Below are 13,648 nucleotides of genomic sequence, written 5' to 3'. Positions count from 1 at the left end.
AGTGTAGAATGTTGTCCGGTTGTCTTCAGGTGGTTTACATCCACCCTAACCTCACTTTGCACTGGTGCAAATAACACGGTTCGTGGTACATCCAGGAATTGGTCCTGTTCTGCTCGTCACGTGGGTAGGGCAGGATTTCTGGTGCCCTCAATTTTTTTTTTTTAATTTTATTTCCTTGCTTTTATGCATTAGGGTTCTGTACCAGATGCTGGGGAGAAGTACACAGTCATTCAAGGATCTATCTAACTTTCCAAGTAACGCCATTTTTTGTGTCAGGCAGATAGAACTGTGGTAAAAATAGGGTTTTACTACTCCTTCTTTGAGATCTTAATATTAATGGAAAGACTACTTCTGGTCTGGTAAGAAAAGGAATACAATAGCACAAGTTGATGGTTTTCCAGGACAGTGGAAATGTCACCTGCTACAGGTGCCACTGTGGCACTGTGCTGTGCTAGCAGAGAGGAATGGCACAGATGGGGCAGGCACTGACCGCTGAATCGCTGTACCTCCAGCCTTACGTGTGCATGGCTGATCTCAGTGGAGAAATATTTGTATTAAAAGGATTTACTAAAATCCCACAAGTTGATAGAACAAGGACAAACACAGGTAAAACACTCTGTACTTCAAAGAAACTGTTAAACATCAAAGGGATGTGTAAAACAATGCAGGGGGCATTTCATTTGCAATCTGCACCAGTGCTAAGTGTCTAAACCAAGCTGTGCTGCAACGAGGTTTCTCTACCCTGGAAGAGAAATTGAGGATTCTACAGACAAGCTGTGAAGCAAACACACAATCTCAGTTTTACTACCGAAAAACCCACAGAAATGGTGCATTTAGGAAGTTGGGATGCAGTAGGCAGAGCTGCTGAATTGCACCCTTGGCTCCCAGGCTGGAACCATGTTGCAGAGAAATCCAATGCCAGGGAAAAGGAGACTGGTGTCAGGTGAGCTCCTGGAGTGCAAGCTTTCACTGTATAGTTTTGTAACAAAAAATTATTTCATGTTTTGGTATAATAAATGCTAGAAAGATCTATTGTCCATTTTAGCCGTAGAGATATTACAGGTAACATGAATTTAAGAATCAGGTCTGGGTTTAGGGCAATAAAAGCCCGTAACTCGGTGCGGGCGGACCACACGATAGGAAACCTTATTTCATTCAGCCATGCCAGAGGAGTTTCCATCGCGCCAGCCACCCCTGGCAGCATGTCCCTGCCACAAGCCACGGCTCCCGCAATGATGAGGGAGCCGCTACAGCTCAGAAGAGTGTTCAACAGAACAGGCTAAGTTACACCTAAATGTGCAGCCAGCTCAGGGCATAAATACACAGAAAATGACCTAGATTGTTGCTTTGTGCCTAACAGTATTGCTGAATATAATGGTGAATACATTGCTGAATATGCACTAATATTTTTTCCTGTGGCTGCTTCAATGAGACGAATATAATGCACAGGCATTTTTCTGACCTGGGGTGATTTAATGAAACGAAGTCTTATCATCCCACGATCCAGCGCTGTTCAGCAGACTTGCCTGGCTTTTTGTTTGATTTTAACCAGAATGTGAGAAAACACCAGCCCGTGCTAATTCACTTCTCTTACCCCCACCAGACATACTGAGCTGCACGCAATCAGCATGATGAGGAGGCATCAACCACTTCAGAGCAGTCGTCCCACCAGCTGCACCTGCGCAGCAACGGTGCAACCCCAAAAACGCAAGTTACAGCTGGCCGTGCTGCTGTCTTGTCACCAAGGCATTTATAACCACTTCCAGTGACCGGATGATTCCTAAAGTGGCCTAAAGTCTTTGCCAGGTGCCTGTTACTTTCCTTCAGGATTTCAGCCCCTGATGTTACAAGGATGTGGTCAAGAAGCACAGGATTGCTGCAGGAAGGAGCAGCGCAGGGCGCTCAGCCCTGCTCGCACCCGCCCCAATGCCTGACAAGCTCCAGCAGCGGTTAACGGCCGTGCCCAGCAAGCAGGCTTATCTCCCAGCTGCAAACCATCGCCTGCATATCCTTTAACTGCCAAAAGCTTCAATTTACTGCTTACTCAGCTGGTGACACTGCCAGCCCAACAGTGAGCATCTACCATAGACATCCCCACCTCCTTCTTCCTTGTACCACTGTCTTCACCCCATGGTGAGCCACTGAGAGGAGCCAAATTTTCAGAAAATCAAGTGGGGCCCTTGTACTTAAAAAATCAACAGCTTGCCATCACTGAGAAAAGCGGCATCTCACTTAGAGCCAAAGACAAGATAGGCACCACTGATTGAGCTATTAATCACTGAAGGATTAAACAAGAGTCCTGAGCTTCTTGCAGAAACAAAGAGACTTGACAGAGAATTCCAGACTTTAGGCTCTATTTCCTAATGCCAAAATATCCCTTGCCAGTTGACACATGGCACCGGCAGCACCTGCAGCTGCCCACTGCACTGTGACTCAAACTATTATTTACAGAAAACTCTGTAAGTCACTATCCTCACTTTGAGGGTTAACCAATACTAGAAAGCAGCATTTGTCCCTCATCAGCTTATCTCAGGCTTGTCACAGCTTGAAGACGACAAAATTGTGTCCTTGGGATAAAAATAACAAAGCCAAAACACGTAGAAAAATATGGAACACAGGAGTTGAAGATGGAGAACAGTTTCCTACCTTCACTCCAACACACCAGCTATTTAACAGTCTGCATTTACTAACAGCTGCTGGACCACAAAACCCAAAATCTTAATTTTACATGCTAAGGGCTACTGTACTCTCAGATACAGCTGTAGGTCATACCCCTACTCTCTAGAGAAATCAGTAATGACCATTACACTGTCCCAAAACACAGGGGGTGGTTTCTGAGAAGACTGAACACGCTATTCATATCCATTTTAAAGCACCTATGAAGAATGCCCTGTAGGCCACTCATCCAGTGGTTTTTTTGGTGCTCCAGCTGCCCCTTGTCCCTTCTTCAGCACTGCATGCTCAGTAGCATGACCCAAAGAGGTGGGTTAGAGACACACATTTAAGATAAGCAAAATTGCCAGAGAACAGAGATCTTGTTGATATTTGGCTGAATCCTTCCCTGGATGCAGCAGTTCAAACCTAGACATCCTGAAGGCTGGAGCTGGACAGGAACCAGAGCTCACTGCCTGTCCAAGAGCAGGATGTAAAAGCTTCAAACCTCTGCAATTCTTCCCAAAGCAGAGACCGTGTTGTGATTTAACCCCAGCCGGCAACTAAGCACACACAGACACTTGCTCACTCCTCCCCCCTCGGTGAGATGGGGAGAAGAATCGAAAAAAAGAGATAAAACTTGTGAGCTGAGATAAAGACAATATAATAGGACAGCAAGGGAAGGGAAAATAGTAGTAATAATGATGTTAAAAGAATACACAAAATAAGTGATGCACAAAACAATTTCTCACCGCTCGCTGACCGGTGCCCAGCCAGTTCCCAAGCTGCCGAGCCCCCGGCCAACTCCCCTCAGTTTATATACTGAGCATGACGTCATATGATACGGAATATGCCTTTGGCCAGTCTGGGTCAGCTGTCCTGGCTGTGCCCCCTCCCAGCTTCTCGGCATGAGGAGCTGAAAAGCCTTTGACTAGTGTAAGCACTACTTAGCAACAACTAAAACATCAGTGTGTTATCAACATTATTCTCAACTAAACCCAAAACACAGGACCATACCAGCTACCAGGAAGAAAATTAACTCATCCCAGCCGAAACCAGGACAGACTGTCACCACTGGCCGCTAGGAGCAGGACTGGCCCCTGAATACGGGCTCTGGGAAGGCTCAGTATTCGCTATATCCTCAGCTCTCAGCAGGCTAGGCAGACGTAGCACAGGAGAAAAGGTCGGAGCCCGGGTGGGAGACATGGGCTCCTTGCAAGGACAGGGATTAAGAACAATCCTCCAAATCCTGGAATTTAAAAGTTGGAATGCAATTATTCTGATAATGCATTATTTCCTGCAGGGATTCCTGCTCTCCAGGCTAAAGCATCTGCTTGACCTAAGGCTAAGGGATCAGAGGATGTATCTAATACAATAATACAGCAAGTGGATCCAAGCGCTCCACGATTCAGCATGTTTGAGGTGTTCTCATGATCAGTTATCTTAACTCCCAAAGATGCACATTCATTTTACACAAGATTTGTCTAGTTTCAGCTTTTGACTACTGAAACTTTCTGTTGCCTTCACTGGAAGCCATGAGGTGCTTTATGCACTGATCCCCTCCCAGACCTTACTAGCCAGCCGTTACACAAGCAGCACCCACAAAAATGCAAAACTATGGGCTCTAAAACTGTCTCCGTCCTGCTCATCTTGAATGATTAGACTGCATATTAATGTCTGTTTTTTGGCAGGACTTCTGTAGGCACGTGAAGAGGAGCTTAAAACTAAAGCAATGTTTTATGCATTTGTTGAACCTGAGAAAGGCCCTGAACATTTATCACTAACGTCCCATTTCTAAAAGGCTCGGAAATCTGCACGCCCTGCAGCAGCAATTTTCTTACTTTAATTGTTTGCATATGCTTGGATGAGCTCTGTGCACTGCAGATGCCACTGCACAACCCACTGGCACAAGCTGTGGCATGTTTATGTTTGTTTTATTTACCAAAATAAAACCACTAAAAAAAAAGTCAAGAGCCACAGTGAGACCAGCAACTGCTATTTGCTTTTTGCACAAGTCTTACATTTACAGTTCTCAAGGCAGCATTCCTGTGTGCCCTAAACCATATTGATAATAACACTCGGCACTTTCTGAAGACAGTGCAGCCAGGGGTCTTAAAAACCTTCCCAGGCATTCACTACACCTTGCAACCCATCTCAGAGACTCTGGGCAACACACTGACAGCCAGAGGTTTAGCAGCTTACCTGAAGTGCCAGACCAATAACAGGATTGCAAAAAATCCCAAATGTCCTACCTCTAATTATAACCACACATGGATACGTGAAAAAGAACAACTGAAGACTGCAGTTGGCGCTGTGGGAGTTGAAGACCAGAAAACTCCTATTCTGGACCTGCAGAATCTGCTTACACGAATCAAACCCCAGCACTCACAACCCAAAGAGACCTCTGCATCACCAAGGCTGCCCTTCTTTGCATCATTGTCTGCCTCATTCACCCAGTCAAATTTGCTAAACATAAGTAGCTAGTTTGCAGCCAGCTACTGCAGCTGGCTGAAACATTTTCTGAAACAAAACTGAGGTTTTATCCAATAACACAGCCCCCAAGAGGAATCTGACTTACTTGGGCAGTGTCATTACAGCTTCTATAACAGAAACCTGGCCTTGTGAACCTGGGAGGGTCTGAACAGGCCAGCAACTATGTGGACAGATGTGGCACAGCCTACCTGCCTTTCCACAAAGCTTCTGAGATCATCACCAAAGGCTTTTATAAAAACTAAAGCACCACGGGATAAGAATGAAGGTTTCTATAGGGAAAAATCAAAGGTTAGAAGAGGTAGGGGCAAACAGTCATTCTTGTGGAGGAAAGAGGTCTACGTGGGGTGCACAGGGATCTGCAGTGGGATCTGCACTGCTCAACACATCATGAGTGACCTGTTGAGGGGATAAGTGAGGTGAGAAAGTTTCCTAATGATTCACATTTCCCAGGATAGACAGGATGGTGGCAGCCCGTGAGCAGCTCCAGAGAGAAGCTAGGACACAGAGTTTCAGGGCAAGAAAACAGCAGGTGACCATCACACCAATAAATATAAAGCAATGAGTCTGGAGAAAACCACTCCTATCTTCAGATGCAAAATGATGGGCTCTGAGCTCCCTGGTGCTCCTTCAGCAGGGAGAACTTGGGCTGTATTGTTTACCGCACAAGAACATTAGCTCAAAGCACACCAGTGGACAGAAAGAGTCAGGGAAAAAGATTCCGCTTTAGAAAAATGAGAGATCAGGATGCTGGACGTCATGGTAGAAACCAACTCAATAGAAATACTCATTACACTGGTTTAAAAATCAAGCAGAAAGTCCCCAAACGGGCAGCTGATCCCTGGATTCTCATTTCCACAAAGTTCCAGCCTTTCTGGGGCTATCTTCAGCCAGGACTAAACTCTGCCTTGCCCTGCTGCATGCTGAAAGCCATCCTGAGTCTGTCCTTCACTGATCCTTTTAAGAAAAGTCTTTGATCAGATTGAGCATTTTTAAGAGTTCCTTCACACTGCTTTGGGTCTTCTGTTTAGCATACAATATGAAATACCTTTTAATGTTTTTAACCAGTTTCCAGCATCGTTTCAGAGACAATAATTCTTACTATTACTTAGCAGTTATTGATGCTTTTTAGAGCATAAACATACGTGTGCAGATATTCCTCAATGCAGGGGGGAAGTGCTTTGAGACCCGACACAACAAGTGTTACGGATGTGCAACACAATAGACTTATTCATCCAAATGCCCTGGGGGTCAGGACAGTCCCCATTCTGCTGATGGCAAAATAAACAGAGATAAGTGACTGGCTCATGATCAGAGACAAAGACAGTGACAGTGCTGTGAAGAGTAAGGATGTCCAAATCGTTGTCCTCAGCAAAAGTCATTTTCAGTTTAGTGCTGAGCAAACAGATTTACTTAGTTCCAAAACCCAGGTCTTAATTTCACCCCAGTATGGGAAAGAAATTAACTGCTTTGTATCCACTGGGTAGCATTATCAAATGGATGGGTAAACTGAGTCATGCATCTTTTTCATAAAATACTGCAAAGGCTAGCATTTGGATAACGGAAAACGGCTTCATGCCTGCCACCACTGGAGCAGCCAAGCAAGCTTCTCCTCTAATAGCAGCTCATAAGCCCCTCATTTCTCAGCATGTTTTGCTGTGGAACATCTGCACAACCAGCCATAAACCTGTCATGCTGCCAATTATATGGCTGGAGCCTGGAGAAGCACCACGTTCCTCCTTCTTCAGCACCTCGTTTCCCTGTGACCCCCTCTTCCAGCTCCCAGAAGGCAAAGCAAAGGAGCAGGAAAACCATGGTGGGAACAGACCTAGCATAGGCATTTATACCACAGAGAAAAATGGCAGTTTTGGACAATAGGGCTGGTTCGAGGGATTTAGCATGCAGATCTGGATTGTACAGGAAACCTTCAACAGAATTACACCCCACAGTGCAACAGCACTGTTATTTATTCTATACAGTGTCCTCATGACCCTTAGAGAAATACTTGCTTGTATAAGCCAGTGTCCAGCAATTTCTGCAGCCCATTTTTACAAAGCTGGTGGCTTTGGCTTGCACTCTTTGTGCCAGCATCGCCTTTTATTTCTCCAGTGCTCAGACAACTTAACCCTGAGTTCAGTTCTGCAAGGACAGTTAGATGCTCCTCTGCAGGTGCAGCCGAGAGCACAGGGGCTACCAGCTCCCCCAGCCTGTCTGGAGCACAGTTCCTTCTCACAGCCCCGCTACCAGGCTGGACAACAAGGAACTGCAATGAGCCTACCAGGGCACGTGGTTCAAATGTAGAGGACAAGCAAATGCCAAATTTGTCTACAATCACTCTCTTCACATCCCAAATCAGCAGTTTTCCTCCTGTCCCCTCCCACTACCTCTTATTCCAGATAAACTGGCTGCAACACAGCCTGGGTTCCTGCTTACTGTGATCCCCTATTAGTCTCATCTTCCCCAGCCCACAGCAAAAATTAAGCTGTTGTAATGGTGTGTTGTTTTAATCAGCTGTGAAACAGCTATGGAATTAAAATGGAGAAATTCTGAACTACAAAAAGGAGATGAGAACTGAGCTGGGCAGCTCAAGAGTGAGAAACGCACCAGCAGAGTTGAAACTCAAGCTCCTGACAGAGAGGATGCACTAGCAGGTAAAAGACGACATACAGGGGCAATCAGGGACCACCAAGAGAAATGTCAATGTCAATGTATTGGCAAAGTCAGGACAAAATCAGCTCAAAACCTGAACTTCAATACTCAAGCATAATTGAGTTAATTACCCCAAAGCCAGGCTGAGATCATCTGCTGCAGACAGTGCCCATGGGCACATGTTGAGTATTCCAGCAGCAGCTGCAAGAGCCCAGCTGTTCATGAGCAGAACTGGCACCTTTGGTCCTCACACAGACACCAACAACATAAACAAACTCATTTCTACACCTCAGGAAAACCATTGCACTGCAGCTTTTCCAGGCTTACTGCTTCAGGAAAGGCCAGAGCATGTAGCCATAGAGGGCTGCCAGAAGCTCGGGGATGACTGTCACATCTGGTCCACATGGCAGTCCTCAAGAAAATCCCAGAGCTATGGTCTTAGGAAGGAACCAACCTGCAGACTGGGTAAGACTTCGGCTTGTGCAAGCGCGTCCAAGTCCACCCGAACCACACCTGCAGCAGGAGAGAGGTCACTAGTTTCTTCACAGATACACAGCCCGCGGGAAGTTTGCAATGGCATGGCTATATGGCTATTTATATACAGCTAGCTCAAGGACATACATTCAGTTAAAATATGTGGCATGAGAGGCCACAACAGTCAATCTACTGACTGATCACATCTTCTCCCCCTGGGAATTAATTATCAGTGGGCTTCCAAAGCCCCACATTGAGAATCAAAATGATTCTGTACTCTTGCCATATTCAGGCTATTCAGGACTGTTCCTGGGGTTTCTGCTTGTTCTGATCTTCTCTGAGGCTCTTTTTTTAGCTTTGGCTTCCTGGTTAAATATTAGCAGAACACCTTCAATATATCAGTGCACAAAGAACAAGGAGAATGCTAGGTGGGTGCAGTTTATTCCACCTTTTATTCTTTTTTAAAGCTGTTCAGAAGTTACAAAAATACCAAAGATGAAGAGGAGACCTGTGACAAGCCACAAAAGGTCCAATCTTTCTAACAAGTGGGGCTGTATATTCAGTATAAAGTTCCTAGATTCCATGAAATTGCATGCCATGGCAACATATGCTTGTTTGCCAAAGCCAGGGTCAGAGCTGAGCTCAACAGCATTTACTTCCCCTCTCTAAAAAACAGGGAGGAAACAAAAAAAAAAAAAAAAAGAAGAAACTACCCAGTAGGTCACTAGAAGATGATGTAATGTTCTTGCTTCCATGGAGTCACTGTGAAAAATCCCACCAAAATGGGCCCATTTCTCCCCTAAGTGCATATGCTGCTCTAGTCATAACCACCCTGTTAACAGTGTGCAGCATTTACAGACCTTTGTGAGAAGAATCTGGTCAATGATTCTGGTTCCTCTGACACTTGCCCGCATCAGAAGTGGCACCCCTACAAGGGACAAGCTCCTGTCACCTACAGCTGGCACATGCGTACTGTGCCTAGCAGAAATTAGGCACGGAGCCCTAAATCCTCGACGCACAGCTTCTTAGTACTGCATGTTTAGAACACTTCATCTAGATGGGAACCTGCGCTCTCCCTGTGGCTCTCCTAAAGATATACAAACTGTTACACTGGGCATACTTCAGACTTACTTAACTCTGCTTCCAAACCTGGCAGCAGAGGATGGCAACACAGAGACACCAGCCCTGCTCATAACCAGGAGCTTAGGACATCCTGAGTCAGACACTTGTAGACCCTCAGAAATAAAAGCCGTAAGCCCTGCACCACTGCTATTCCCTGAGTTTGTCCAGTTTCATCCTGAAAGCACTCAGACCTTCAGCCTAAACAAGCTTCATGCACAGCCTTGCGCTATGTCCCATCAGCAGAAGCTGTTACTGGTCAGAGATCTTGCAGAAATGGAGCGGTGACCCCAGCGGTATCCACCCAAAGAGAGCAAGGTTTCAACAGCAAAGCTCCTGTAGGAATGACCTGCAAAGACTCAGTAATGTCCTGAGATTCTGAAACTCTGTTTTCGGCCAGGAAACAGGATGGAAAAGGGAAGGAAACATCCTCAATACAACCCAGGCTCCCTGGGTTATGAAATATTTTAGAATAAAACACATGAGGAAAAGTTCAAGTTGGGAGGAAGGCCACGACATTGCTATTAAGGACAGGCTGGGGCATAGTGGAAACTCCGCCTTTCTCAGGTCAGCTCCTCTTCTCAGAGGCTCTTGCAGCCCCAAGACATCATACAGTAACATCAGGTCTCTGACACGCCAGACTCACCGTTCCCACTGAGCCACAGATTTGCCCTTGCTAAACCACAGGCACCGTCAGCATCCAAAGAAAGTGGTGGGAGCAGCACACCCTCCTGCAGTGCTGCTCTTGTCCAAGCCCCCAGACCTCCAAAGCCAACGCGTATTCCAGGACATGCATCTGAGCCAAGCCAGGATTACTGCTAAGCGCCCTGGCTCTGTGCTCCAAACAGCTCAGGAGTTTTTCTTGGGCTCTTCCAATAGCTTTCTCAAAGGCAGCAACACCACACGTGCATTAGACTTGCGGGTAAAAAAGAAAATGCTGAACTTCTTTGTGTAACTTTCTCACACTGTTGGTACATAAGCTCTACCTGTGTGGTCCCAAATCCAGCCACCCTAACACAACCAAATGTCACCGAGCTTGATGTATGAGCTCCAAAATCCCAGCTCAGTCCTGAAGTGACAGTAATTAACATTCTTCCACCTCCTCAAAGCAGTAAAGCGTAGCTCACCTGAGTGTTACCCTGACAGATACTACTGATGAAGCACCTCCACCCACCGCTATGTTTCTTGCCCTGTAGGATGAAGAGAAACCAAGCAACATCAAAAATAAAGTCATAAAATAGACATTACCTTCACCCATGGGCAGAAAATCTAGTATCTGATCATCATCTTCATTTGAAGACACCAAGCAGCTAACCAATAAATCACATGACAGCAACGGTGGCGAGAGATGAAGAACTTCACAAACTTTCCATCCAGGGTCACCATTCTGTGCCTCTCCGTCACCTCCTGGGGTTATCCCTCCTGGCACAGCACCCACACGAGGGCAGGCCAGGCCCTGCTGGCACGCTCCAGTCTCTTCGGCAATACAGGTGGGCTGTGTAGCTAACACGTGCAACAGATGGCGAGTCCAGGAGTGGATGTGAGCTCCACTTCAACACATCCCCATAGTAACTATCTAAAACTATTAACTTTTGCTTGCTTTGCAAGCAGAGGGAAACGCTCTCAAGGCAGCCAAGCCCAGGGAGAGGGAGCAGTGTGCTGACAGCTCGCAGCAGACCTGGGCGAAGGCAGTCAAAGCAAGTGCCCGCTGTTTAACCACACGAGCTCCAGGGTCTCCAGCACACTTGCTGCAGCTCCCAGTCAGCCTTGGCACAGCAGCCGGCAGGACGTGCTCCACATTAGCTCTCCCCCGACTGGGCTGGGTGCGGGCCTCTCTGCCAGCTGGGCTGGTGCCAAGGCAGCAACTCCACTCCTCCGAATTCCAGCACAGAGCTGCTTCCAGCTCTGCCCGCCCAGCCTTAACGCTTTCACTGCTGCCCTTCTCCCACACCCAGCGACGTGTCACCCCTCTCTCTGTGACGGAGGATCCAGAAGGATGTAAAAGGGTGTAATGAACCCACCAGGAAACCCCAGAGGAATCCTGCATCAGCCGGCAGCATAGCCCAAAGGGAGGAATGGCGCAAGGACCTTATAAGTTCAAGACTTCAATGGCGACACTTGTGACTGTGGACAGGTTGCAGCAAGGCTGTGTGTGTCCCTGCATCCTTGTTTTTAAGGTTACAGTATTTCCCCGCCTGCCAGCACTGATGTACTAAACATGGCTGAGCAGACTTAAGGGACACCATAGCAGTGGAAGGGGTGTGCGTACATATGTGTGTATGGGGAAGGTCCTTGTGCAGCTATGGATTAAATTCGGATTTCTCAGGACCTGGAAAATAAGCTGCTCTTCAAGAGGCCAGGAAAGACTGTCCCTGCCACAGCATCTTCCAGCAGCAGTAGCATTGGGATCATGCACAGAGCCACCAGTGCTCAGCTGTAAGCAGGGGTCCTGTGAGTCCTGTAAATGTCTCACTCATTTTGAGGGAAATCACAGCTAAAGTTCCTGATAGTGTAGCACAAATCCCAGAAAAATGCCTGCATTTCTTTGAAATTTAAAGCTAATGTGTAAATAAAGAGTTCTACATGCTTTCTTGTGTAGAGACCCAGACCTGGCAGAAAGTCTCAAAGATTCCTGTGCCCACAATCAGCATTTGTAGACGGAAAGCCCTGATCCCATCTGCTCAGTCTGTTTTTCCCAGCTTCTGTCCCTTTACCTGGCGTAGACAGACTCCTCGGTGCATCACCAACCTCTCGAGAGAAGAACTCTGAGCTGGAAGCCGCCTTGCACAGGTACCTGAGAAGACCCTGGTTTGGTTTCTCTTCCCTCAGGGGCTCACAGCACTCTATCCCACAAACCACAAAGGAAAATAACTTCTCATGGATCCTCTTCTAATGTGTCTTGGACTGAACTTCCCTCTAGCCTGTGATCGGTTGTGAAAACCCAATTTTCCCATGGATAACAGAAACAGAGGCATCTCCTCTCTGCAAGGCCTCTGTTGATGGGGGATTTCCCTCATCCTACCTCCCTGCTGAGGGCAGGTGGCCCCGGAAACTACAATCATTAACCAGCCTCTTCTCTCTTTCTTCTTTCTTCTCAGTGATTTTTAGCACCGTCTCATATTTCCCTCTTCAATCCGTTTTGCCCTGAACCTTAGCAGCGGCACCTCCATTTGTGTGTGCGTCTCTCGCTCCAACTCCCCACACGATTTAAAGTAACTAAGCAACAATCCTCATTCTTTAGGACTATCCTAAGTATAGATTTTCTATACTGCAGAGGGACTCTCCAAAGCAGCTTTCCAAATCTGTGCTCTACTCATGTCAGTGACCTGGGAGCAGGATTGTTTCTGTCCTGTTTAAGAGCCGTGAAAGCTTGACTTGCCCACAGAATCCCCAAGGAGCAGGAAGTTTAGGGAAAGTAAAATGCATGCAGAAAGTTTTTCAGAAGTACTGTACTTGTTTTGGTTAGGCTAGAGTTAACTTTCTTTAATAATAGCTCATATGGTGCTATGTTGTGGGTTTGTGATCAAAACAGTGTTGATAACACACCCATGTTTTAGCTACAACCCAACGTCATCTATGGGGACTTCTGTAAGGCCTTCAACACAGTTCCCCACAACATCCTTCTCTCTATGTTGGAGAGATATGGATTTGATGGGTGAACCGTTCAACAGATGAGGAAATGGTTGGACGGTCGCATCCAGAGAGTAGTGGTCACCAACTCAATGCTCAATGTCCAGATAGAGATTGCTGATGAGTGGTGTCCCTCAGGGGTCCGTACTGGGACCAGTACTCTTTAGTATCCTCATCAATGACATAGTGGGACCAAGTGTATCCTCAGCAAGTTTGTAGATGACACCAAGCTGAGTGGTGTGGTTGACACGCCTGAGGGATGGGATGCCATCCAGAGGGACCTGGACAAGCTTGAGAACTGGACTCGTATGAACCTCATGGTTCAACAAGGCCAAGTGCAGTATCCTGCACCTGGGTCGGAACAACTCCCAGTATCAATACAGGCTGGGGGGTGAAGGGATTGAGAGCAGCCCTGCCTAGAAGGACTTGGGGGTACTGGTGGATGAAAAGATGGACATGAGCCAGCAATGTGCACTCTTGGCCCAGGAGGCCAACTGTGTCCTGGGCTGCACCCAAAGCAGCGTGGCCAGCAGGGCGAGGGAGGGGATTCTGCCCCTCTACTCCACTCTGGGGCGACCCCCCTGCAGTGCTGCATCCAGCTCTGGAGCCCTCAGCACAGGAAAGACATAGACCT

The sequence above is a fragment of the Phaethon lepturus genome, unplaced genomic scaffold, assembly GCF_000687285.1.
Source record: "Phaethon lepturus isolate BGI_N335 unplaced genomic scaffold, ASM68728v1 scaffold21725, whole genome shotgun sequence".
Classification (NCBI taxonomy): Eukaryota; Metazoa; Chordata; class Aves; order Phaethontiformes; family Phaethontidae; genus Phaethon; species Phaethon lepturus.
The sequence above is the reverse complement of the archived record's forward strand: the minus strand, read 5'-3'. Positions refer to the sequence as shown.